General features: G+C 40.0%; 1 protein-coding gene and 1 pseudogene across 3 annotated transcripts in view; one reads left to right on the top strand and one right to left on the bottom strand.

Annotated features, from left to right (window-relative positions):
- The window catches only part of MSRA (methionine sulfoxide reductase A), a 559731-nt gene that overhangs the window by 408062 nt on the left and 124369 nt on the right, over positions 1-27300 (bottom strand). The gene's annotated exons all lie outside the window — the stretch shown is intronic.
- On the top strand, positions 8057-20999 carry LOC143677211 (sigma intracellular receptor 2-like; annotated as a pseudogene).

Here is a 27300-nt window from a genome sequence, read left to right as displayed (position 1 = left end):
AGTGATGACCAAATCCAGAACTCACTTTACCCACCAGATAAAGATTAAATAAATGAGTATACATGAGTAAAGGACTAATTTAATAGACTTAAAGATGGGGGAAGGAAGCATGAGTGGTCAGAATGCAAAATGAGCTGCCACAAAAAGGAGCTCGTGTCCATAAACTTTTTTTTTTTGCATGGCCAGGTACTAGGAACTGAACACAGGTCTCTGGCACAGCAGGCAAGAATTCTGCCACTGAGCCACCATCACACCACCCCCATAAACTCTTTTGTAACTTATATGGAAAAGTTAAAACCCAGAGATCACTATCATCACCTGAATATCAAGAAGACTAAACTAAATTATAGTTTGTTGGAACTTATTACAAAATGTATTTAATAGTTTCCAAACTTCTATAGAAATATAAAATAGCTTATTCTAACAACCATCTTGCACATATGAAAACCCAGTATAAAAGAAGGGCATTTTACCAGCTGTAAGTAACACTAACTACTATACAAATAGCTCATTTGATCCTCATGGTAGTTCTGTGAGGGAAGAATAGATGTTATTCCATTCTAGAGATAAGGAAACTGAGGCTGAATTATGTGCCAGTGGCCACACACTTAAGATGTAAAGGTACCAAACCAAGCAGTACTGACAGAGCTGAGGGCATTTCCCATAACACAAAGATACCACAACACCAACTGTTGACTAGATGAGTGAACTCGAACTTACTCTAAAGTAATATTTCCTGAATACTAGTCATTTTCAAACCACCTTTGTGATTTCTGCCAGCCATGGTATTATCTTGTAACATCTTTCATTAAACCAGTTTAAAATAATGTATACATATTTATTTTCCAAAGAGAGCTGCATACTGCTACCATAAACCAGTATCACTCTCCATAAACAAGAGTCATAATAAATACAGTAAGAGCCAAACAATGTTATTAAAATTTTATGCTACCCAAGGTTTGAGTCTTCCTCTTCTTTGTAAAAAGGAAAATTTAGTAAATGTTAGCGAGACATTGATGCAATAGCACTAAGTTGAGACCTTTTTCTTCTAATAAGAGGACCAAAAGAGAACAAAGGATCCAGCAGGGCAGGCAGGACAGAAATTGGTGTAAACAGAACAATTTACCTCCAACAAATACACTTGCCTCAGATCCTTTCCTATCCTTCACTCCTGGCCCATGCAGAAGTCTCCGGGTCACCCAATCTTGACAGTTCATGTCTTTCTCTCTCTGGGACTCACTCTCAATCTTTCTTAGTCTTTCCCACTCCAGTTTTTCTTTAATTACCTATTCTCATTTTAACAAACTATAATCAAACTAGAGTACCTAGAATTCATTACTTTTTAAATGATTAAATTCTTATTCTCAATTTTAAAGCAATATTTTCCACTTTTGGAAACTCTTCACACTCAAATTAAAACATTGAATTTTATTGGTGGATAGATTTTAATTTTTTATATACAGATGAGAGGCTACCCTACATAAAGTTTCTTTCCATTCCTATGCTTCCAGAAATAGAATATTATCTGCAACATAATTGTAAAAGAATTTCCCTTTCCATCTTCATAAGATAAAAGGAAATGTGCTGCAAACCTGAAGAGATTCATTTCTGGCTACTCCAATCTTAGTTCTTTAATTGGGCTCAAATCTTACAGTTTTTTAAAATTTTAACAAAATTTATTGATTTTCTTTGAGTACCTCTAGGCTGGCTTCAGCAGGGCTCTCCAGGCTCCTCTGGCCTTCTTTTTTCCAGGCTGCCACTATAGCTTTAAGGTATACTTTTGTTTCTTCTGCTTTTGAGACTCCTAGAAAATCCAAATGCAGAACCTTCTTGGTCACCTCACAGTGGTGGGCCCATCAGTAGTTCAGGGGGGGAAAGGCTCACTCAATCCCCCAGCAACTTGCATGTCTTCTCAAAGGCAGATATGGAAGTTTTTGAGCATCTTCTTCCACTAGCCGATGCTCATCAGCAGAAGAAAGCTCTAGTGGGCTTTGTCTTTTTGATGTTTCTGCATGTATTCTTCATAACTGTGGATCTCAAACGTCAAGGCAACAATTTGGGTCTCCAGGAAACTGGTGTCTTCAGGGATGACCATGACCTTGTTCATCAACCACTCGAGTTTTAGTCTCTCCTTCTGTTTGCCAATGCCAAAGACAACCTTCTCAGTCCCAAGAAGTTCTAGTCACCTTTGAACAGACTTTGGCACTGGTTTCTGGATATCGTCAGGAGGACTGGAGACCTCCAGGCTGCAGGGCCCCTGGTCAGAGGAAGCCTGGCACTTCTTCCACCTCACAACCCAAAGACTGGGGCAAGGGTCACTGCCTGGGTCTGAATCAAACACAACATCCTCCATGCCCCTCCCCTGACCTCAGTATTGTGACTTTTGACCCCAGTAGGGCCCATGTGACAGCCTCTGTCCTCTTCCTGGTACAGCTGGGATCACACTGTTAACCAACAGACATCAAGTCTGGTTATAGTTGGGAATCTCTCAGCCCTTACTTGGCTGCCTCTATAGCAGTACCCATGGTGGAATATGTATAAATGCATAGGTATTGGCAACAGTACTTAAAATGATGGAAAAAAACACTCTTCCTTTCCCAGTCTCTCCCAAGTCATTTTTCCTTCCTTCAGAGCTTTACATTGAAACCTGGAATTAGGGACAACTAATTGGGGTGAGGAATCTTTGCCCCACTCTTCTGATCTCTGAATCAGGGGACAGCAAATTCCCAAGAATGAAAGCCCAGAGAGACAGTAGTCTATTCATTTTGTTTCCCCAGCATCTGGCACATGAGTGATGCTATCAAGTATTGAGTGAATGGATGAGTCCCCCGGGTGGTGGGCGTGGATACCTTGCAACTGAGCTTGCACCAGCTAGGCAGCTGAAGGCCAGAGTGGTAAAATAGCAGAAGGCCCTTCCCTTCTCAAACTTTACAGCGTCAGTGATCTACACTTTCCAAATTATTATTTAAAGTTCAATATCAAGGAGCCAGGATGTAGTGGCCAGTCTCCAGGGTGGCCCCTGGTCATCCCTACCTCCTAGATTTCTGCCCTTGTGCAGTTCCCTCTGACCTTGCATCACAGCAGAAGCGATGGAATGTCACTTCCAAAACCAGGTTACAAAACACATTGTGGCTTCTGCCACACTCTCTCTCTCCTGGGTCCCTGGCTGGAGGGAAGCCAGCTACATGTTGTAAGGACATTCAGGTAGCCTATGGCACAGCCCCATGGTGAGAATCTGAGACCTCCTGTCACAAGCCAGGTGAGTGAGCTATTTTGGAAGCAGATCCTCCAAATCTCCTGCTTGCAAACTCCCAATTCTCTGTTTCCAGCCTCTTTTCTGAAGTCAGAGCTATATTTCCGATTCTGCTGGACATTTGCTTGTGGATTTATCACTGGTCCCTCAAATCCAGTACATGCAAAACTGAGCTCATCACCTCCTGCAAACTTGTCCCTTCTCTGCACCTTCTTATCTGGTCTGACTCCCCAAGGAATGCAGATTAGAAAACAGAAATCCTCAGATTTCTTTCTCTCTCTTCTCTTGCTCCAGATTCAGACAGTTACCAACCCTACCAGGATTCTGGTTTCTCAGCATCTCTTATCTGCTACCTCCCATTCTCTCTGCAGTGGACCAGTTAAGGACCACTTTGCTTCTCAGCTGGTAACCTAAAATAGCCTCCTTTGGTGTCCCAACTTCCAGAAGTCATTCTCCATATATCTGTGCACAAGTGGCTTTCTGAACAACTGTCTAAACATGTCAAGCCCCTACTTTAAAATGTTCCCTGGTTCTCTTTTGCCAGTAGAAGCACAAATGTTTTTGCATGACCTTCAGGGCTCTCTAAGAGAAAACTCCAAGCTATCCTTCCTGCCTGAACTCTCAATACTCCCCTATTCCTCTCCTAAGCTCCAACCCAGTGGCTCTTAACACAACACATTATAATCACTTGAGGAGCTTTAACAAAAGGCAAGAGCGTGCGTGTCCCACCATTAGAGATACTGATTCAATTGGTCTGGGGTGGGACCCAGGCAGCAGTATTTTTTTATAACTTTAAAATTCACATACTATATGACTGACCCATTTAAAGTGTTTTTAGTAATTTCACCCAGTTGTGCAAACAACACCCATTCAATTTTAAAACATTTTCATCACCCCAAAAAGGAAACCCCATACCCATTAGCAGTCATTCTTTTTTTCCCCCAGCTCCCTATGCAATCCCCTGCAACCACTAATCTACTTTGGTTCTCTCTAGAGCTCAAGCAGCAGTAATTTTTATTAACAGTTCCCCTGTGATGTGAATGTAAAGGCAGAGCTGAGAACCAGTGATGGTCTGGTTTGGCTACCTGCTTTTGATCATGAGTTTCGCTCTGCTTACAACATTCTTCTTCCATTTCTATGTACAAAATTATCCCCAAGTTTCAAAATATACTTCAGATGCATCCTCCTCTCTTCCGCAACCTACAGCTCCATCGTCACCTAAATCGCTGGGGGGGAGGGGGAGGAAGGTAACAAAGCAGGTATTGTTTCTCCCTCTACATTCCCCACTATTCTTTGAACCCACAGAGCACACTCACATCCCTTGCTGTGAGTTCTACAGGCATGTGTGTTCTTTTCTAGTCTAGACCACATATTACATAACTGCAAGAATCATTTCTAATTGAACCTTCTGGCCCCACAATGACAAGTGCCTTGCACATAGTGGATGCTGAAAATATATATTCAAAATAAAAATATGGTTTAACCTCAGATTTTCTCCACTGTTACAAGACTTCAAATTCAAAGATACCATCTTCCCCTCCCATCCACACTAAATCTTCATTTTTTCTTTAATAATAGTAATAATTTAAAATATTAAATAACCTTTAAGTTACTTACATATATACAAGTATAATTTTTAACTTTCCACCATGGTGAGAAGGGATAGTTACAATAAAACAAATACAATTATTAACCTACCATCATATGAGTCACCTTCCTCAAAACACTTCAGGGAAACCACACATAAAGGATTTTTTTTAACAAAGATTTTGAAAATGAGCAAGCAACGCGTTAACATCATCAGAATTTGTAAACAGTAAAAATACAACAAGGGCACTTGCCCTGAAGATTAGATGATAATCAGCATGCATCTTCAGAGAATGCATGTGTGAGAAATGTGGCAATATGAAATGAATTATGCAGGCACTAAGTAAAATAAAATAAAAATCAAGACAATACATTCTTCACCTAAAACCCAGGCTTAATCATAATCTAGATGCTTCCTTAAAATGTATTACATACACTTGAAAATTACACAGTAATTTTACAAAGAATCTTATCTAGCCCAAGTGTCTTATTTTATTTTCTATCATTGATCTTTTTCCAACAAGATATTCTATATATTAATTATTTTATTTCATTGTTTGCTTTAAATAAGAGAAAAATGGATCCTGAAATAGAACAGGTGCTTATATCGGACCTTTCTTTCCTTATGGCTGTATCTCCTGCCTCTGTCACTTAAGTTTTGACTTGCCTCCATCAGTGAAAAATTAGACTTCATTTCGGTATGCTAATAGCAATCTATCCAAAACAATGTAATCAAGGCCTCATGCGCACCTATAATTTCATCTTTGACATAAGCCTGACAGCTATTTATTGTCTGAAAGGAAAGAAGGAGAGGGTGTGGGGGGAGGGGACTGGTACCACACCCCCCCTCCTCCAAAACAAACCCAGCAGCTTTATATTTAAAGACAAAGTCTTTGCAAAGTCCAAAAAAATGGCAATAATCATGGGGTTTACATATGTCTTGTCTTAAGCAATCAAGGCAGAGAGTTAACAGAGAAGCACATTCAGATGTGCCAATTCCCAAACTGCCCACCTCTGATGAGCCAGCTGTGAGCCGCAATTGTCACATTATAATTTAGTCAAAGGGAAAAAAAGGCATCAGAATACACACTGGATCAACATAATTATTCACAGCAGGATGCTGCAGAATTAATTTAGCCAATCAGAATTATACTTGGGGGTTGGGCACATCGCAGAGATGAAGAGACATGTCAGAAGAGAAAACAGGGAGTGGGAAGAGAGGGCTGGGAGGACATAGGGGAGCAGGGAGGAGGGCTGTTTTCAACACCTCACTAATATTTGGATAATTCAATCTTGAATATATTTTGAATACAAGTGCAATGTTGTTTATTTGTCACTTATTTACAAACACCTATTCAACACTTACAGTGTGCCAATCACCAGTGTGAGCACTTTACAAATGAGAACTTATTTCATCCTCCTACTATGAGGTGGGTATTTTTATTACCTTGTTTTACTCACTGAAGCACAGAGAGGTTAAAAAGCTTGCCAAGGATACACAGCTGTTAAGTGGCAGAACCAGAAATCAAATCCAGGCAGATTGAGTCCAGAGGCCATGCTATTAACCAGCACAGTGAAAGATTCTCGCTCTTACACCAAATAATAGGCAATAAGAAAAAGAGCAAGCACACTAGGACTGCTGCCATGTACTTAAACTAGAACACTACTCCTCTAGTCCTTTAAACTGATTTTCCTAAATGCAGTGGTGATCTCACACTACTGAATCTGATCACTTTATTTTAGGGCTGTTAACTTCCCCACCCAGGTACTGTCATTACCCAATTTTCCAAATTGGGAAGAACAGTTCTCTCAGGAGCTTCACCGAGTTCTCTGGGATTTATGATAGAACAGCCTCAACATTTGTGGTAGCATCTTGGCCTCCCTGTCTTGACATATTTTCACGTTGAAAAGCAGCAGATCAGAATCCAGAAACCCAACTGATAAGAAAGGGCTAGTGTGCTGCTCCAAGAGTAAGAGTTCAGTTAAATGCCTGACATCACAATGCAAATAGAAGGATTGAAGGAGAAGTTAGAGGTCACACCAAAATAGTTTCTTGCCTGGATTTTTATCTACAGATTCAAGTTTGCAATCACATGAGATGATGCTCCCCTTTCCCACAGGTACAGGGGGTGGTTATAAATTAAAACAGCCTTCTTTCTCCCCTCCTTGGAATTTCATCATGAAAGGAAATACCAAAGGAGCCAGGAGGAGTCTTGATTTCCTTGTAAAAGTTAGACTTCAGCTTGCATTCACTCCTTCTGGAAATGGGGAGAAGTGACAGGGAGCAGCCCAGGATTTTATGGCTGGCAGTAATGTTTGATCTATGCCATTGTCAATGAGAACTGTGATTTAATCCATAAGGATATAGAGCCTCGTGATGAAAGGGAAATAACGGCAAATCCTGATTAACAATCACTGCTACACCAAAGCAGTTACCATAGTAACAGGCCTGAAATTATACAACAAACTGTGATGCCATACCAGGCAAATTACTCTATGAAGGGGCCCTTTTCTGAAAGCATTTGGCTTTCTCTGTTCTCTTAAAATTAAGATGCAAGCATCTTACTTTTAACTTGTATTAGCCTGCCTTTTTTTTCTTCTAAGCATTCCCTCTTCAGTTGATTTCAGATAATATGATGGATAAATATGTACGTACAGGAAACGTAGCAAACAAGCACATTCCAGTGCCTCTTTTCCATGAAAGGACAAAACAAGATTATGGAAAAGGGTATGTTCCTTTTATATAATCCTTATAAATTGAGTGATTTCTTTATTTAAGGTGGAAGGGAGTCAAAGCATGTCCTAGCAAAATACTCCACCTCTCAATCCGTGTGACAAAATTCTCGAATTTGTAGGAAAGAAAAGCAAAATAAAAGATTATAGTGGGGCTCAAGAAAGGAAAGGTATTCCCTTTGTTCCCTAAAATGTTCATTTTTTAGTTAAAATTTTTAAAGTGAGAACATGACTTTGTATTTTCCAAAGCTTACTCAAAATAATTTCAAAAACTATGCAAAAAGGAAGTTCTGCATTGTAAATGTCACTTTTTTATGTCACTGTTATATCATTGCAACTAACTTTGGCAGAGCCTTTATAAAAGATATCAAATAGCCAAGGTAAAGTTTATTGCACTCAGAAGTTGTATTCAATGCCTTCTTTCAATCATAGCAGAATATGAAGTGAGACATTAAAAAGATCATAGTCCTGTAGTCCCAGATGATGGGGGTACTGGGCTTCAGGCACAGCCTGGAGTGGCTGCTGGGCTGCTAGCTCCTCTGCCACATTCCCACCACCCTCCTCATGGACCTAAAGGTGTTGCTGTTGCACGAACTCTACCTGGTCAAGGAGAGGTGTGCTGGTTGGTCCTGACCCGCCCACAGCCGAGTTTGAGGCTCCAGCGGTGCTGCCGCTGTGCCCTCGCCCCCCTTACCTCATCCACTCAGGCTTCCAGATCTGCCCCCGCCTTTCCTCGGGTCCTGCCTGTGCTCCCACTCCTTCCTTACTCTTCAGATTGGCATCTTCCTTGGGCTTGTTCCTTCTCTATTCCAAACCCCTTCCCAATCTGCAAGGACAAAGACTAAGTTCGTTTTGCAATCAGGTCTTCCCTGGGTATGATTAAGGCTCCCACACACCACCTCCAAGCTAGGTGTTAGTGGTCGAGGGAAGTAACCTGGATGGAACTGTATCTAAGCCACGTGTTGGGTTTCTGTTTCTTTGTTTTTTTGGGGGGTGAGTATGGTCTGGGAAGCCACGTGTTGTTTTTTGGTTTTGGTTTATGTTTTTTACGTGTTGGGTTTTAAAAGTTGTGGTTTGGAGGGAGAGCTTTAAAATCCCAGTCAAATAGAAGAGAAATAACCCATATTAATTAGACTCATCTAAAGGCTTAGCACCTTGGTCTTGCTGCTTGGGCATTCACAGATGGCCACTGCTTCCAGTTGGGGATCCCAACACTTTCAGAGTTCAGAAGCCAACTGGCATCCTTTCAAATGGGTTCAAGCAAAATGGACACCAGGGTAGAAATAAAGGTGAAAAGCCCCATTTCCTGGTTGGTTAGTAGAATGCTTTCTTTACCCCAAGCTTTGCTTTAATGATTTTTTTCCCCTCTTCAGAGCTAGTTTTAGTTTTCCTGGTCTTTTCTTATCTGGACCCTGCGACCTTCTTCCATGAAATTCCTGTCCTCAATCCTGTGCTTCTCCAACCTTTCTGTTGAACTTTGGGTAAACTTGATTTGTCTACCTAAACATTTGATTTTTGCCTTTCTCCTCCTTAATTGCCTTTTCTTTACAGAGCAGGGATTTTTAACCTGTTTTCTATGAACCCCCAATAGCATCTGCATAATTGTGTGCACCTTGTGTTTTCAAGGAAGAGGATCTATAGCCTTCAGGAACTTTTCCAAGGTTCTAACTCTCCCAAGACAATTAAGAGCTACAGATCTCTGCATCCGTTTTATTTGCCTCTAGAGTCAAGCATGAGTGGGAAGACCTCTTACTCTGCTTTCCCCAGAAGGGCACAGATGGTGTGCAGCAAAAGCACCAGACTTGCAGTCTAAGGACTTAGTTCGTCCAAGAATTAGCTCAGTGTCTTGGGCTATGTAAAGTAGGAACTGGGCTAAGCTACAGTCTCAAACATGTACAGGGCATATTAATTTCCAATTGCTGCTGTCACAAGTTACCATAAACTTAGTGGCTTAAAACAAATTCATCCTCTCACAGTTCTGTAGGTCAGAGGTCCAACATGAGTCCCCCAGGGCTAAGATCGTAGTACCGGCAGGGCTGCTTCTACTTGGAGGCTCCACTGGAAAAAACTTTCCTTGCCTCCCCCAAATTCTAGTGGTTGCCAGCTTGGGGCTGTATAAGCCTAAGTCTGCTTTTATCCTCACCCTGCCTTCTTTTCTGTAGTCAGGTCTCCCTCTGCCTCCCTTTTACAAGGACATTCGTGAGTACATTTAAGGTCCACCTGGATAATACAGGTGACTCTTCCCATCTTGAGACCCTTATTTACACCTGCAAAGTCCCTTTTGCCATATAAAGCAATAGTCTCAGGTTCTGGGAAGTAGGACCTGGACCTCTTTGGGGGCCAATATTCAGCCTACCACACAGGGCCAGGGAGCACATCCTCTTTGCAAAGGGCACATCACAGCTCTATCCTCAGGGCCACACAGGCCAGAGAGTACATATTCCTTTAAAAAGGGAAAGTCACAGCTCTGTACTCAGGGCCACTCAAGCCAGAGAGCACATCCTCCTTGTAAAGGGGGAGTCATAGCTCTGTACTTAGGGCCACTCAGGACAGGGAGTGCATCCTCCTTATAAAGGGAAAGTCACAGTTCTGCACCAGCCATCAGCTGCCCTGAAGAAACAAGAGCCAAGTGATGTCAGGTCTATGGTCTCCCAAACCTGCATGCCCAACAAGCTCAGAGTGCGTGTTTATAATCGGATGCTATGGATCCCTTTAACACTTGGTAATCAGGTTGCTACCCTAAGTAGCCGTCCAGATTTAACAGCTGTTGGTTTCTTCTTCCTTTCTGAATGTGCCATTCCCATAAATCCTTGCTCACCTCACAAAATACAATTTAAAATGTGCCCAGCATCATAACGATCCCATTTAAACATATGTATCTGATTTGGTGACATTGTCTCAGGTTTATTTTTTTCCTTTTCACATTTTTTTAACTTTTTTATTGTATAGTGTAACATATATACAAAGCAAAGAAATAAAAAAGCAATACTTTTCAAAGCACTCTTCGACACATGGTTACATGACAGATTCCAGAGTTTGTCATGGGCTACCATACGATCCTCTATCAGGTTTATTTTTTAATGTTGACTTACAGTAAAAGGCCAAGAGCCAGTGCTGGCAGGACCTGGCCAGAAATCCTGTGTGTGTGCATATGTACATGTGTGCATGTGGGTGCATGTGTTGATGATGACGTTTGATGAAATTAGCAGCACTGGGAGCATCCAGACCTGGAAGGCTCATGCCTCTACTTGCTCTTCTTGCTCTGGGGTGGGTAGCAATGGTCTCCTTACGAGTTACTTTCAGATTCATTGAAAAACATTGAACTGTAACATCTGTTATCTTTTCTTTCCTAAATAACAGGAATAAAGGAACTTAAAAGACTGGGGAGATCTCCTAGAGGTCAGGCTAAATTCTGCAAATTAAATCTTTTTCTTGGTTTGAGCCAAATCAACACTTGGAGAAACTGTAACTTCATTATGAAACATTAAGAAAACGTAGTTTGGAAAAGAGGATGCGAAGTGTCATTTGCAGCTGCATGGCATTGCTTGTGATAAAACAGTGCCAAAGGAAAAACAGGTGAGCATCTAAATCTGGAATCAGTCTTTGTTCTCATTCTAAATTAGAGAAATGCAAGATTGTTCATTAGCAACGGCTGGTTTAGAAATGCAATGCATGCAAGCCAGGCAAATTTTTTAATGGCTAACAATAGTGAGTTGAGTCAAATATTAGTCCGGTATAAATGGCAACAGTTTTAGCCTTTATTTGATCTTAACCAATAAGAATAAATTTGTATTGACCAGTTGCCTGATGAGATTTTTAACAGAATTAAACCTGACCACCTCAAAATATCTATTAACTATATTCAAGTAAGTCATGTTAACATTTTCTACATGCTAGGTATTGTGCTAAAAACTGTACATGTATTGAGTCATTGAATCTTACCAACAGTGAGGTAGGTACTATTACTAGCCCTGCTTCACAGGGGGAGAAACAAGCTTAGTGAGATGAAAGATCTGCCCAGAGCCAGGCACTCTGCTCACAGAGCCTACGCTTTCTGTTCCACCTGCTTAATCCAAGGCTAGGTCCTGGCATCAGGTGGCAGTTCTGCAACTACGGGCAGGTGGTTGGGTTCTAATTGGTTACTATGAGTGCTGGCTGATTTGATTTTAAATTTTTGCTAATAATCTCAGCCTGTAGCCCTTAGAACTCACAGTGCTGTATGAGTCTCCCTTGAATTATAGGTGGATCTGAGAGATTGTATACAAATTGAATAAAAATTAATTGTTCAAGGGGGCCGGAATGTTTTTAAAATTCTATGGCCTACTCCGCACCTTCCCATCCCATTTCTGGCCTGCAAACTTTTTTGTGATTAGAGAAGTTGTGGATTCACAGAATAATTATGCATAAAATACAGGATTCCCATATATTATTTTTAACACTTTGCATTGGTACGGTACATTTGATGAAAGCACAGCTTTATAACTGTACTATTAACTGTAGCCCATAGTTAAAGAGTTCACTGTATTGTAGAGTACGGTAAGTTTCTTAAAGTAGGTAGTTTCCTCTAGTATTTTTTTTAATGTAAACCTTGAAAAGAAAAATGACCTTAAAAAACATTTAGTCCAAGTTGCTCATTTTATAGATGAGGAAATAGATACTCAGAGAGGTATAGTACTTAATCTTTATTAATATTTTCTACCACATTACTGTCCTGAAAAGTGCTTAGAAGGAAGAAAACCATATTGCCATGAATTTAAATTTCAGTCAAGTTTGTCAATAAATGGTTATGTAGCCAGAGCTTTTCTGAAATTAACATTATGCCAACATAATGTTTGTTTCTTGATATTTGCTTAAAGCTGTCTGTTTCATAATAGTGACCCTTTATCTGTTGACTAAAAATTAACATTATATGTTACCACAATATTTTAAAAAATAATAATAATACCATTAGTGAGAGACATGAAATGAGATTTGAAAGATCTCACTGAAAGACTATTGTGAATATGTCAATTTCTCCCAAATTAATTGGTAAGCTGAACGCCATTCCAAACAAAATCCCAGTAGAAATGTTTGGGGGAGACTTGTCAAAATGATTCTAAGTATCATCGAACAGATGAGTGAGAATATCTAAGAAACTCAAGAAATAGAAGAGGAATAAGGAGTAGATTATTAGCAATGAAATGCCCTATAAAGCCACAATAATAAAAGAGTTTGGTGCTTGGAATGAGCATTGATATATTTGACAGATGAATCAGCATCACCCTGATGTTATTTCTTGAGCACATCTGTTCATAGGGAATGTGACCAATCTCAACAAGGTCAATGGCTTTAAAAAATTAACATTATCCTTGGATTTTCTATTGTAAGCTAAGTCCTTCTCTTGGGCCTGAATTAATTTATCATCATATCAAGACTTAGTTATTTAGCTTTAAAAGGCAGGTGAGTCAGGGAACATTACTTGCAGGAGGTTTCATGTGAGACAGCTGCTGTAGTACAGGCAGAGCAGTGAGCCCAGGGGGCGGGCTCTTACAAAAGCACAAACAGGTAACCTCAACCCTACTGCTTTCTTCCTCTGCCTCTAGCCATGCCAACATGGGTCTCCATCTTTCTATTTGGCAGGGTAATTACAGTTCTGGGGCCCAAGTTAAAACCAAGACCACTCTCAGGCCTTGCTATAATCTAAGAGTTTATCGTTTGTGGTTTAAGGCAGAGTTTATTCTTCCACCAATATACTACCAGCCTCCTAAAAGAAAAAAATTAGAATTGAGAGTGTTAAGAATTCATGAGGACTTTCACTGTTTGTGCATGACATGATCCTATATTTAGAAAGTCCCAAAAAATCTACAAAACTACTAAAGCTAATAAATAAGTTCACCAAAATCTTAAAATTGGGTAGAGTGCAATACTAGTGGTCAATAAGAGGGAGGGAAAAGGTGTATGGGATGTTCAGGTTTTCTTTTTTAATTTCGTTTTCTGGAGTAACACAGATGTTCTTAAAATGACCACAGGATGAATACACAGCTATGTGATGATACTGTGAACCATTGACTATATACACTTTGGATGAATTGTATGGTGTGTGGAGGTGTCTCAATAAAACACACGTAAAAAAAATTTTTTAAATTTATTTAGAAGAACAAGGGACCCCAAACAGCCAAAAACATCTTGAGAAAGAAAAACAAAGTTGGAGGACTCACACTTCCTGACTTGAATGCATATTACAAAGCTACAGTGGTCAAAACAGCATGATTCTGGCATACAGATAGATATACTGACCAATGGAATCAAATTGAGAATTCAGAAACAGACCCTCACATCTATGGTCAAATTTATTTCTGATAAGGTAGCTAGGTCTACTCAAGTAGGACAGAAGAATCTCTTCAACAAATGGTTCTGGGAGAACTGGATATCCACACCCAAAAGAATGAAAGAGGACCCCTATCTGAGATTGTGTACAAAAATTAATTCAAAGTGAATCAGAGACCCATATATAAGTACCAAGACTATAAAACTCCTGGAAGAAATGGGTAAAAGGCTCAAATAGACACTTTTCCAAAGAGGAAATACCAAAGGCTTAAAAAGCACATGAAAAGATGCTCGGCATCACTAGCTATTCAGGAAATGCAAATCAAAACCACAATGACACATTTTTTCACACCTACTAGAATGCCCATTAACAAAAAAACTACAAGTGCTAAGAGGATGAAGAGAAACAGGAATACTCAGTTATCACTGGTGGGAATGTAGAATGGTGCAACCACTTTGAAAGACAGTTTGGAGAATCCTCATGAAGCTAAGTATATTCTGCCATAGGATCCAGCAATCCCATTACTAGGCATATACTCAGAAGAACCAAAAGCAGAGAAGCAAACAAATATTTGCACACCAATGTTCATAGCAGCATTATTCATGGATGAATCTTGAGGACATTATGTTGAGCAAAATAAGCCAGACACAAAGGACAATATCGACGGTCCCACTAATATGAACTAATTATAATGAGCAAACTCTGGGAATTAAGATCTAGAGTACAGGATATCAGGAGACAGAAAGAGGGTAAGGAATGTGCAGATAATGCTTAAGGTGTACAGAATTTTTATAAGCTTGATTGAAAATGTTTGGAAATGGATAGAGATGACAGTAGCTCAATACTGTATGTGTAATTTACAGCGCTGAGCGGGCATATGGTTGAAAGGGGAAGTTTAGGGTCATGTATGTCACTAGAAGGAAAGCTAAAGGATAAAACATGAGACTCTATAACACAGTAAAACCTGTTGTGGGCAATGTCTGTGTTAATTTCACAAATACAAGAAACTTCTTACATGAACCAGAACAAAAATATGTCACTATTACAAGGAGTTCATAATAGGGTGATATATGAGAAAAATACAATTAATGCGAACTAAGGACTATAATAACAGTTAAGATTGTAATTTCTTTTTACCAGATGTAACAAAGGTACTATACCAAAGCTAAGTGTCAACAATAGGGAGGTATATGGGGTATCGGAATTTTTCTTCAGAGCAATGAGGATGTTCTCAAATTAATTGTGATGATGAATGCATAACTATACAATTATACCATACACTTTGGATAGAGTGTATGATGTACGAATAAAATTGTTTAAAAAAAAAAGAGAGAGAGAGACTAACTCAGAAGAAGCTTCCAAAGCTGCTGTCTTCTAGCTCTTGGGAGTTGGGCTGTGGGGGGGTGGGGTGGTCATTGGGGGAGCCACAAAGCCCTGAAGAACCCTAATTTGCAGAGTTACCTGATAGGGGTTCCCAACTCCCTTCATTAGAATATGATGTCTAAACAGGATACACTACAAGGACTTCAGGGCTTCAGAGAATAATGTCAGTTATATTTGAAGCTACTTGTTCAACTCAGTTGGCTTTTAAACTTACTGATTTTATTCTACAAGTAAAACGTGTTCTGAGCACCCACCATGGATGTGGCACTGTACCAGATGGTAGGATGGGGGAGGAGTGTTTAAGAGATGGATGAGACAACAACCTCCATCCACAAATTCCACAGTTCAGCTGAGAAACCCATAACAGGAGCTAGGCAGTGCAGTAAGGCTGGTGTCAACTCCAGCCTAGAGAACGAGGGGCTGGACAGCATTGTGTTCAGGGGTGCCCAGCCAGGGTACCTTAGCTTCTTAGCTCAGAGCCTGAGACAACCAGGGAAGTGGACTTGTCCTTTGTTCCGTGGCCCTGATACCATTGAAGGAGGCTGAGCAGAAGCAGAATGTGCTGACTTTAATCTGTTATATACCCCAGAAAAGCCACGTTCTTTAATCCTCATTCAATGTTGCTGGGTAGGAGTTTTTTTATTGTTTCCATGAAGCTGAAACTCACCTAACTGTGTAGGTGGTAACTTTTGACTGGATGGTTTCCATGGAGACGTGTCTCCACCCATTCAAGGTGGGGTTGCTTACTGGAGCTCTTTGAGAGGGAACCATTTTGAAAAAAGCTTAAGAGTCCACACAGCCAGAGACCTTTGGAGATGAAGAAGGAAAATGCCCCAAGGGGACGTCTTGAAACAAGAAGCCAGGACAGGAAGCTAGCAGACTTCCCCATATGCCCTTCCAGCTGAGAGAGAAACCCTGAACTTCATAAGCCTTTCTTGAGTGAAGGTAACCTCTTGTTGATGCCTTAATTTGGACATTTTCACAGCCTTAGAACTGAAAACTTGCAACTTAATAAATTCCCTTTTTAAAAGCTGATCCATTACTAATGGACTGCATTCTGGCAGCTTGCAAACTGGAACACAGAGAGAGGCCAATTTGGCCTCCAAAATTTTCCTATCTGAAGTAAAGTAACAATGAACATCTTCGTACTCTTACACTTGTAATTTATATAAATTTCTAGATACTAAGTTACTGGGACAAAGAATACATACATTTTTACATACTTTAGGTATTGCCAATTGTTCTTTAAAACAGTACTACTTTATACTCTCAACTACCGCATAAGAGTTCGCATTTCTTCAGACTGACACTTGTCAATCTGTAATGTGAAAAATGTTTTCTTTTTGCAGTTTTCATTTTAATTTCTTTAACATTAGTGAAGTTTAGCATCTTTACTTATGTCTAATGTTTATTTTCATTTTTTTTCTCTGAACTGTAGGTTCACATCTTTTGCCCTCTTTTACACTGGATTCATTGTCATTTTCTTATTGATTTATAAGTTCTCTTTACATATGAACCAAATCAACCCTCAAAATATCATATGTGTAGCAAATAGCTTTTCCAATTTTTACAGAAATTACTATGACATATTTCCCACATGAAGAGTTTCCATATTTACTTAATGTTATCATTTTCCTTTATGGCTTCTGGTTTGTCCTTAGAAAGTTCTTCCCCCCTCCAAAATTAAGTATATATATATATATAAATCATAAATGTTTTATTTAATTTGAATAAAGTTTTCATTTTTTTAATACTCAAATTGAAGTAAACCAGAATTAATTATAGTCCTAGGAGAGTGATAGGAATCCACCTTTATATTATGTGCAACTGAGTTTAAAGAAAAATGGGTAGGGGTGACAGAAATAGGGTCTTGAATTGCTAGCATCTTCCTTCTTGTCCTTTCCTAAAAGAAAAAGAAAGAATTTCCCTATCTACCTAAAAGAGTTAAAGCTTCCTTCAAAACCCAAATCAATATAGAAAACTGTGTCAATTTGGCCCTTTCCCTGAAGGGAGCATGTATCATTCTGAGTATGCACCCAGCCATGAACTACAGACTCTGTAGCCCCAATTCTCAGGTGAGCAGACATCCCCACAGACCCACAGACAGGAGCATGACTACTCATCCTGGCTGGGAGAGAATCCAGCCATGTGTAACTTTTACAAAAAGCCCTCCCTTTAATAACATGAAATGAATCTCCTTCCATTGAGGAATATAACTTTGGAGTTAAAAAAATAAAAGAATCATAGGATATTGTCCAATTGCAACATTTAAACCAAGAGTTTAAGCAGGACAATGCTAAAGGGTTGAGTTGGCCACATAGCATAGAGAGAGCACCATCACGTTTCTCCGCCAAGTCCTTCCACAGGCTCGCTGTGAGAACTTCCCCAGGCCCAGCTTATCGCATAGACAGAAAGGGTAGGAATCAAAGGTCTCCTAGACGCCCTCTGGCTCTGAGCTAGAAGATTAAAAAAAAGCTTTCAGAACCCAGACTGAGAAGAAGAACGAGCACCATCCCAAGATGGTGCCACCCAAGACCCTAATCAAGGACCCATGCCAATTCCCAAGCTCCCTGTCCAAATCCATGCAGCCTCCCTGAAGGGCACAGTCCTCAGGACAGGTTGCCCATTCATCACACCATGCAGCTGCAACAGGCAGGACACCTCTCCTGATCCCAAAGCACAGGCTTTCTCTCTAGGGCTGGATTTTTGGCATGCGAGGGTTTGGCTGGAATAGGGGAGAGGGCTAATGGACAGCACATCCTTCTCATGCCAACCTGATTTTCACTGTTCTATGTAGACAAAGAGGTACGAAGCGACAAGCCACAATGCCTTGGGCCCTGAGTTCCTTGTTACCAGGCCTAACGGGGCTGCAGGAGCTATAGCCCAGCCTAGGGCAAAGGGCACAGGCTTTGAAAAGTCTCCAGCCCAACACTAGAACTTAGCATGAGGTCCTGAAACGATCCTTTTCCAACACTGTTGTTGAACCCAAGTCTGTACCTGGCAGCAATCAGCCTACCCATTCTTTACTTTTCTGGGGTCCCGAACCTCTTTGATTCAAGGCTGGACTTCAGAGGACAACTCTGTGAACCAGCAATTTAGCTGCCAGAACCCATACCCAGGCCCAAAATACTGCTCTGAGAACAAAGAGGTTTGAAGCCCAGGGACTCATCAAGGAGGGAACTTGAACATATTGGCCTGATGCTCACCACTGCCCCCTGGGACCTGTAGTGTTCTCCCCATTTTATAAATGAGAAAACCAAGGTTGAGTCACTTCCACAAGATCACATAGTTGCTAAGTGGCCCAGCTGAGATTGAAGCCCAAGTCTCCCAGACTTAGCAGTACTTTTCCCACAATGCATGTCAACTCTCTATGTGCCCAGCACAGTCCTGGCTATCACAGACCATAAAAAGAAGCATAAGGCACAGCTGCCTCCTACCAGCATTTAACAGTATTTGCTGGGAGATAACGCACACATAAACATTTATATAAAAAATGCTTCACCTATCAAAACCTCAACTACATTTTTTTTTTTTTTTGCAGAAACTGACAACTTGTATCTAAAATTCACATGAAAATTCAAAATTTCAAAATTATATATATAAAACTCTTAGAATAAAGCATAGACATAAATCTTTGTGAACTTGGATTAGGCAATGGTTTCTTAGATATGATACCAAAAGCATGAGCAACACAAGAACAAATAGAAAAACTGGACATCATTATCATGTAAAATTTTTGTGCACCAGAGGACACTGTCAAAAAAGTAAAATATAGAATGGATGAAAATTTTTGCAAATTATATACTTGATAAGGGACTTTTATGTATGGTATATAAAGAACTTTTACAACTCAATAATAAAAAGACAACCCAAATTTAAAATTGGGCAAAGGATCTAGATAGACATTTCTCCAAAGGAGAGCTACAAAATGGACAAAAAGCATATGATAAGATGATCCACATCATTAGGCATGAGGAAAATGCAGATTAAAACCAAATGCAAAAACTGAGATACCAAATGCAAAACTGCAAATGCAAAAAACAAGATACTACTTCATACCCATAAGGTTTGCTATAATCAAAAATTTGCATAAGAACAAGTAATTGGTAAGGATGTGGAGAAACTGGAGCCCTCATACACTGCTGGTGGGAATGTAAAATGGTACAGCATCTTAGGAAAACAGTCTGGCAGTTCCACAAATGGTTAAACCTAGAATTACTATATGATCCATTAATTTCACTCCTAGTTATACCCAAGAGAACTGAAAATACACAAAAACTTATACGTAGCAGCATTGTTCATGGTGAAAATAATCCAATGTCCACAAACTGTTGGGTAGATTAAAAATACATATTAGTGTATACTTAAATGGAATATTACTTGGCAATAAAAAGGAATGAACTTGTGAAACATGTTGCCACATAGATAAGCACAGAAAACTTTATGCTAAGTGAAATAAGCCATGACAAAAGATAGCATATTGTACAATTCCATTTTATGTGAAATGTCCAAAGCAGCCAGATCCATAGAGACAGAATGTGATTGTCTAGGGCTGGAGGTGGGTGGGGGTGAAGGGGGGAGGGAGTCGGAGGAAAATAAGAAGTCACTGTTAATGGGGATTGGATTTCTTTTTAGAGTGATGTAAATGTTCTAAAATGTATTGTGGTGAAGGTTGCACAACTCTGTAAATGCTCTAAAAACTAGTGGATTGTTTAAAACAAAAGAATTCATAAGGAACTTATTTGAGATGAATGATAAAGTGTGAAAAAACCAGCATTCAAAATCACATTTCCACAGAGATTAGATTCATACCACCACCCAATGGGCAAGGGGATTTAATTCATTTCAGTATATGAGGGATATCTGGCCCTCAGTTTGACGTATAGTTGCTATCATGTAAGAACACATCAAGATGGCTTTCACATCTATTTCTTTACAAAAAATGATAATGTTGGTGGAAATGTCACGTTTGTCCACTCAGCAAACATCCTGAGCACTTATTAAATGTCAGACATTGTTGCTCATGGCAGTGGGCCACATACCTGGATATACGTTATCAGGGACTCACAAACAAATGCTGGGTAGTGCAAAGAAGGGGCTGCAAGAGCTGAGGAAAACCTCACAGAGCAGGAAACATCTGAGTTAGAGCTAGTGAATTTTTATGTGAGTTTTGTACCACAAAAGCGAGCCCAAGTGTACCATCTACCGCCAAGGGGACTGGTTAATGAGAGACCCTTCCGATGCATCTTCAAATCAGTAGGAGTGCCAAGCCTTTCCAGTCAAGGTTGCTGAAATTTATTGTGAATTATCGCTCCATTATCTGTTTCCAGCTGAGAAACCTGCCGGATTGGTATACCAAGGAGTTCAAAGACCCTTTGCTGCAGGATCCCCCAACATGGTTCAAGTACTTCCTGCTTTGTGTGCTTGTATTTCAGCTGCTTTTCTTTTCCATCGCAACATGTGCCTTCTTCAAAGGAGGCTACAAGTGGATCTGCACCGCTGCAATCATCTACTCAGTTCACTAGATGACAATCTTAGTTCCAATTCTCTCTGAATTTTCTATTTGGGGAGTTCTCCAAAGCTGGTGCTTTCAAAGGACAAGGACCTAAGACTTTCCATGAATAACTAACTCCTGTATCTGTCTGTGCCCCCTACTTTCTCATTCTTCTTATGCTTCTGCTTTTCATGTCACAGAGCCCCTACTACAAGTATAAGAAGAAAAGAAACAGAAAATGAGGGAAACAACCACCGGCCCAGGGGAGAAAATGCCCCCAGGGCAGATTCCTGGACAGCTGCTCAGAAACCTTGTCTTCAGCAGCACCTGAAACACAGCAACAGTACACAAGAGCAGGGTGCTGGGGCCAAACCAGACCCTCATCTTATAAGGCTACTGGGACAAACAAACTGATGACCTAAGGGATAGGTTGGGGAATGGGGCAGCTTGTAAGGAAGTGGTGCCAAATATCTTACTATGTGCCCAGGTTCCAATTCAGGATGATTGAGAGAAGGACCAGACCAGAAACTGGACAAACTTCCAGGAAATGTGGCCTTCTTGATATATCTGTGAGTCATTTGGCCCACAAATTTATGTGACTAACCCTTGACTATGGTTCTCTATAGCATACTACTAATCAGCAAGATGAATATGGGATATTTCAGGACATTTAAAAATTCATCTTTGTGCATCTGTTTCATTTTGTATGTCTCTTATTCTAGGTCATCATTTTTTCCTTTATTTCTCTTTGTGTATGCATGTGTATATGTGTTTTCCTCTCTATGATTTCGTACTTCCTGTTTATTTTTCTCCTCAATCTCTCTTAATTTTTAATCATAGCATTCATTTAAATAAGACTTTTAAGTTTCGTGTTCTTATTTTTTAAAGCAGAAAACATTTCTCATAAAGAAATCAATTTGCTTTTTACTTAGTAGAACTTGATTCATTTTCTTGTGTATCAGTGACTTTTGATAGAAAAATGCTCTCCACTTCTGCTGCAAGCAAATTCACATTAAAAAATAGATAAATTGGAAAATTATATGCATTACAGAAGAGTTCACTTGGGCATTTTTTTTGTTTATTTGTTTGTTTCTTTGTTTTACTTGTATTGTCAGATCTTTATTACACTGAAACATGAATTTATTATAGACCATCAAGTTACTGAAGCTGAAAGACAAAGAAAAATAAAGCTAAACATTTGAGAATAAATGCCTGAAATCTGAACCTGCCACAAAAATAAAAATAGAGAATCTATGAAAATACTATGCAAACCAATGGAAAGATGTGGGCAATACATACATAACCTTAAGGAGCACATCCCCTCTCTAGTTTTTACCCTGGGGTTGCATTTACCTGTACCTGTGTTAATCCAAGACTCTAAAATGTCATTTTTAAAATTAAAAGGTCTGCAGAATAGTGTTTTACCATCCAATATTCAGATCACTGTTTTTATTCACAGATCACATGTCCCTAAAATATATTAGCAAATACGGCCCAGTTAAGATCATAATGCTCTCAGATTCTTTCTGGCAAAATAGCAGCAGTGAGAAATTCGCAAAACATAAGAAATTCAAATCTAAGCATTCTTCGGCATTATCAATTCAAATACAAGAAATTCAAATGACTCTTTCCAATGTGCTAGCTTAATGAAAACCTTAAAAATAATACAATCCTAGAGTTCAAAAGAACAGAGTGATCTAATGTACCACTCGATGCAGGGCTCAATCCCTTGGTGTCCAGGAGAGATGGTGCCCAGCCTCTGCCTGCCTATTTCCGAGATGGGGAGTACACCACACCTCAAGGCATTCTACCCCGGTACACAGCTCTGCTGTTGTTAAGCTGAACCCAAATCCCTCTCACTGAATTCTGGACCCTTTAGAGCTCAGTTCTGTGCTAGCATAGTTGCACTAAGACAGGCACTTTCTTGTGACTGGTTTCTACCCAGATAAAATTATGAGATTAATCAGTGGTGAACAGCCTCTTTTTCCAAAGATGATTCAGGAGGGGGAGAAAAAATGTTTTAGAACCTTTTAGTCCATCCAAAATGCAAATAGCTTTATCTAGCCCCATGGGGAAATGTACAACATTCTTATGCTACAGATTACCTACTTGATTGAATAAAAGAAACGTCATTGAGAAAGTTGGCATATTTAAGAAGTAGAAACATAAAAACAAGCTTCTAATTCTTTATCCTGAAAAGGGAACAAACGCTGTATTTTGAAAATTGGTGGGCTACCTGTGTCCCCTGGGCCTAAGGCTGCTCCCTGAAGTTGCAGTTCTTATGTTCCACCTCTTACTCCTTCCTATCTTCTCACTCTCCCCTCACTGATCCTGAGGCTTACCAAGCCTTAAGATTTTGAAGTCCCTCCTTTAAAAAACAGTATTGTGTACACTTAAAGAAACCAGTTTACACCAACAAATTAACTCTCAAAGAGATCTCCACTGTGTAACCTTTAGTCTATATTGTGAAGGGCTACACACACACACACACACACACACACACACACACACACACCAGATATCCTCTAGTTTACTACCCACCACTAAACAACACATTCCAGATATAGTTTGGCCACTTCAAAGAATCGGAGCCTTTTATTTCACCTATATGCAATCCTGACCCTCCAATTCAATGAAATGAACACTAAACTGAAAGTCAGAAGAACTACGTTCTGATCTGCGGCCTTACATATTAGTTGTATGGCATCGGACAAGTTACTTAACCTCTCTGATCCTCAGTTTCTTTTTATGAAACATGGGGCAATGCGGATAACGCCTTTGCTATCTATTCCCCAGGATCAAATAAAATAATGTATATTAACATGCCTCTAAAATTATAAAGTCGTATATTTACTTAAAAGATAGCTATATCCACATAACTTATGTATTAACACAGTGGTTTTCAAATTTCTGTGTGCAAGATTACCTAAGGAAGGGAGAGGTAGAGCAGGTTGCACAGCTGGGACCCCAGGCTCCTTCCACCTCACCAGTCACCATGTCTGCTTCTGTCTGTTTTAAGTATAGGGTTCTGAGTACAATTTCCTTTGAGAAAAAGATCCCCCCACTTTATAATAGTATGAATACCACTGCATTAAACCATTCTATCTTGAATATTACCTGACATCCCTATTAAGTCTACCGCCAATTCTTTCTAATGAGTTAACCCCTGTATTCTGAAATGATTTTTCACCAAACTCTTCTATTTCCCAGTATACTGCAATCCTCTTAGAATGAAAACAAGCACAGATTAATAAAATAAATGCTGATTCCAAGTGTAGAGTTGAGGAAGTACTTTTTGCTCTCAAAGAAGGCAGTTAACAACTTCTGGAATTTAAAAGGGTCTTTCAAATGACTGCCATGAAAAAACAACAGGTACCTCAAAGTTCCTAAATTAAACAAAACTATAAAATAACTTCTTTATACGCTAATACAGAAAACCAATTTTTAAAAAATAAATGCTTAAGTTGTGAAATAAAACCAGAACAGTGATTTTCTAAAGTTAGTGTCAAAATGTTGAAAGCACAAATGCTAATTTACTGAGGTCACCCATAATCCCATTTTGTTTTGTTTTTCAAATGTATACCCTCTTCAGTGCACCAGTATTTGAGATGGAAGCTGATTTTATCTCAGGCCAGTGCACATCACAGCAAACCAGAGAATTCAAGAGAAATATCTTTGATCTACCTGTACTGTAAAGGGGCAAATAGTCTTTTCAGGCTCATGGGGACAAAGAATAGACTTATCCCTGTTAAACAGTATGGCTTCCACAGGGGACAGCCAGGGCAGGCAGAAATTCAGTGTGTGGGGGGGGGGGCAGGGAAGAAGGGACAATTTCTATTTTAAGAAAGACATACAGAGAATGGTGAAGGAGACAGATGAAGATATAATCGTAGGTAAAACATCCAAAGGCAAATGCAGGTGCCCAGGATAGGTGATCTAATGTTAAATTCCTTCTGCTCCCTGTATGGATTTCTACCTTGGCCACAGATGCAGCCAAGTTTATGTCAACTGCATACACTTCCAAAAAGATGTGTGCCTGCATCTATTTGGTCCCATGACATAGTAAGCCCCAGTTTCCACCACGTAAAAAAGAAATATGCTTATATGATATACAAAAGGTTTACTTTCATCCCAATTTTCTAATTTTATAGCACTTTTAAAGACCACAAACCTATAGTCCTTGGTGAGAGGTATCTTTTCCATATGGCTACTTGTTATCTGCACATTTTGATTTAATGTTCCAATGAGGTGAAACTTAATTCTTCACACATGTGAGAAAATAACAATTGCTATGAGGAACTTGAAGGTTGCTGGGCAATGAGGGAGTATATTTTTAGCATAAGGAGCACAGAGGCCCTTCTGGGAGAAAAGGAAAAGTTAGACCTTGAGCACCTAACCCTTTCTCCCCACGATTCAATTACTGAAGCCTGTTGAGATGATTAAGGTTAGCACCAGGGACAGTGGTGGACAATAAGTCCCCGGGGGTACAAGCACCAAGAAGAGAGAAAGATAATGAACTATGCGCAGGCCTCTGTCTAAGAAAGAAAGGGGCTGCAGGTTCGATCCAACCAGCACACTACTGCAGGCCTGCACTCTGGCCCAGTGGCTGTGTGAGGAATCTAAAGAGCTTCACACAGAAGGGAGGGAAAGGAACAAAGACCAGACCAAGGCAGGTCACTTAACCCCACTGAGCTCCAACCCTATCTGCAAACAACCTTTCCAGCTGGCATTTCCACATGGTATGTATGCTGGCTTGTGCTCTGTGCACAGCCCACTCTTTACCTCAAAGGCTGACTGACTAACTCCCTCCCCTTATCGTTTTGCTCTGTACCACAGAACTTGCAGTACCTTGCTATAACTAGAGGACTTAGTCAGTTTTCTCCTAAATTAGAAACAGCACATGCAATATTTTGTTTGGGAATCTGCAATTTTAAATCAATAGGAGCAAACTGTAGGAAGATGGACTAAGGAGGCTCCAGGAATTAGGCCCTCCACCAGAATAGGAGAAATTGTCCATGTCAACTATTTCAAAATTCCAGAAATATTTCTAGATTAGCAGAACATTGTGCAGCATCCAGGGAAGAGAGGGAGGAAGAGGCTGGTAAACTACAGTAAACACCAGTGAATGTTACTCTCCTTACAATGGCTTTCATCACCCAGCCCCCAGCCCTGCAGTAGGCAATGGCACAGTCCTCAGCCCCAGCTCCTGCCACAGCTTGCTGGTGCAGGGGGAGGATATAAAGACCTAATTCCCCAGGTCTGGGAATGTGCAGTCTGATGACTGATAACTGCTTTTGGTTAGCTACTTCGGATCACTGCTTTGGCAGCCACTGTCCCAGCCTGCCTCAGGCAAAAGCAGGAAAGGATTCTTAAGGACTGTAAGTGTCCTTCCTCAAAACAATGGAAAACCGTTAAAGGGCTGCATTTACTGGGGAAGTGCAAGAAATCAAGAAAATGCAGCTTCAAATAGCTATTGGAGAAGCACCTGGCACCCTTCTGGCCCTTGTCTCAGTCCCTCGGGGCAGTGTGGAGTTGACCAGTGCCCCGTTGGTGGGTCCTGACCTCCTTCCAGATGGCAAACACTGACTAAGACAACTCCTCTCTAGCTTATCCACCCCTCCACTCCTGAATTTGTCCTCCAAGAAAAGCAGCTTAGGACTCCTAAGGCTGCTAGCAAACGCAAGCCCAAGACAAGACACGGGCTCAGAAAAGACCCTGCACTTTGCATTCACCTTGGGCTGAATTTTTTCATAGGAGGTCTGAATGCTAAAGGAGAGCACAAGGAACAGAAAGTCAATTTGCAAAAAATGTGAAAAGTTTTTTTTAAAATCACCGGTATGTTTGCTTTTGTCAAGTCCTGGCTCTCAAGAAAATCTCTTGTCATATCACTAGCCGGATACAGACTCAAGAAACAGATAGATGAGGGAATAAATAACAGACTTAACAGTTTAAAATATTAAAAAGAACCGTGTGCAACAAAAGATTACCAGACAAACATAGAAAGGAAATGACGGTCATCCAAGTGAAGGGGATAGAAACCAAGAAAACACTAAAAAAGAAGCCCAAACTGCGGACATACCAGGCAAAGACTTTTTTAAAAATCATCTTCAATTTACTCAAGGAGATGACAGAAAATACAGAGAACTAAAGGATATCATGGAAACAATGCATAAATATAATGAGAATCTCAATAAAGAGATAAGAATTTTAAAAAGGAACCAAATAGAATTACTGGAATTGATGACCGCAATCACTGAAATGAAAAATTTCCAGGAGGGTTTCAGGAGTAGATTGGGGCTGGCAGAAGAAAGAATCAATAAACTCAGAGAGAAAACAATTGAAAGGAATCAGGGTGAGGACCAGAAAGAAAAAAAAGAATTTAAAAAATCCAAAATAACCTAAGACACCTGTGGGATACCGTCAAATGCACCAACACACTCATTATGAAAGTCCCAGAGGGAAAAGATGGTGAGAAAGGAGCAGAAGGAATATTCAAAGAAATAATGACAGAAAACTTCCCAAAGGTGGCAAAAGATGTGAATA

Source organism: Tamandua tetradactyla, chromosome 3 (genome assembly GCF_023851605.1).
Source record: "Tamandua tetradactyla isolate mTamTet1 chromosome 3, mTamTet1.pri, whole genome shotgun sequence".
NCBI lineage: Eukaryota > Metazoa > Chordata > Mammalia > Pilosa > Myrmecophagidae > Tamandua > Tamandua tetradactyla.
The sequence above is the reverse complement of the archived record's forward strand: the minus strand, read 5'-3'. Positions and strand labels throughout refer to the sequence as shown.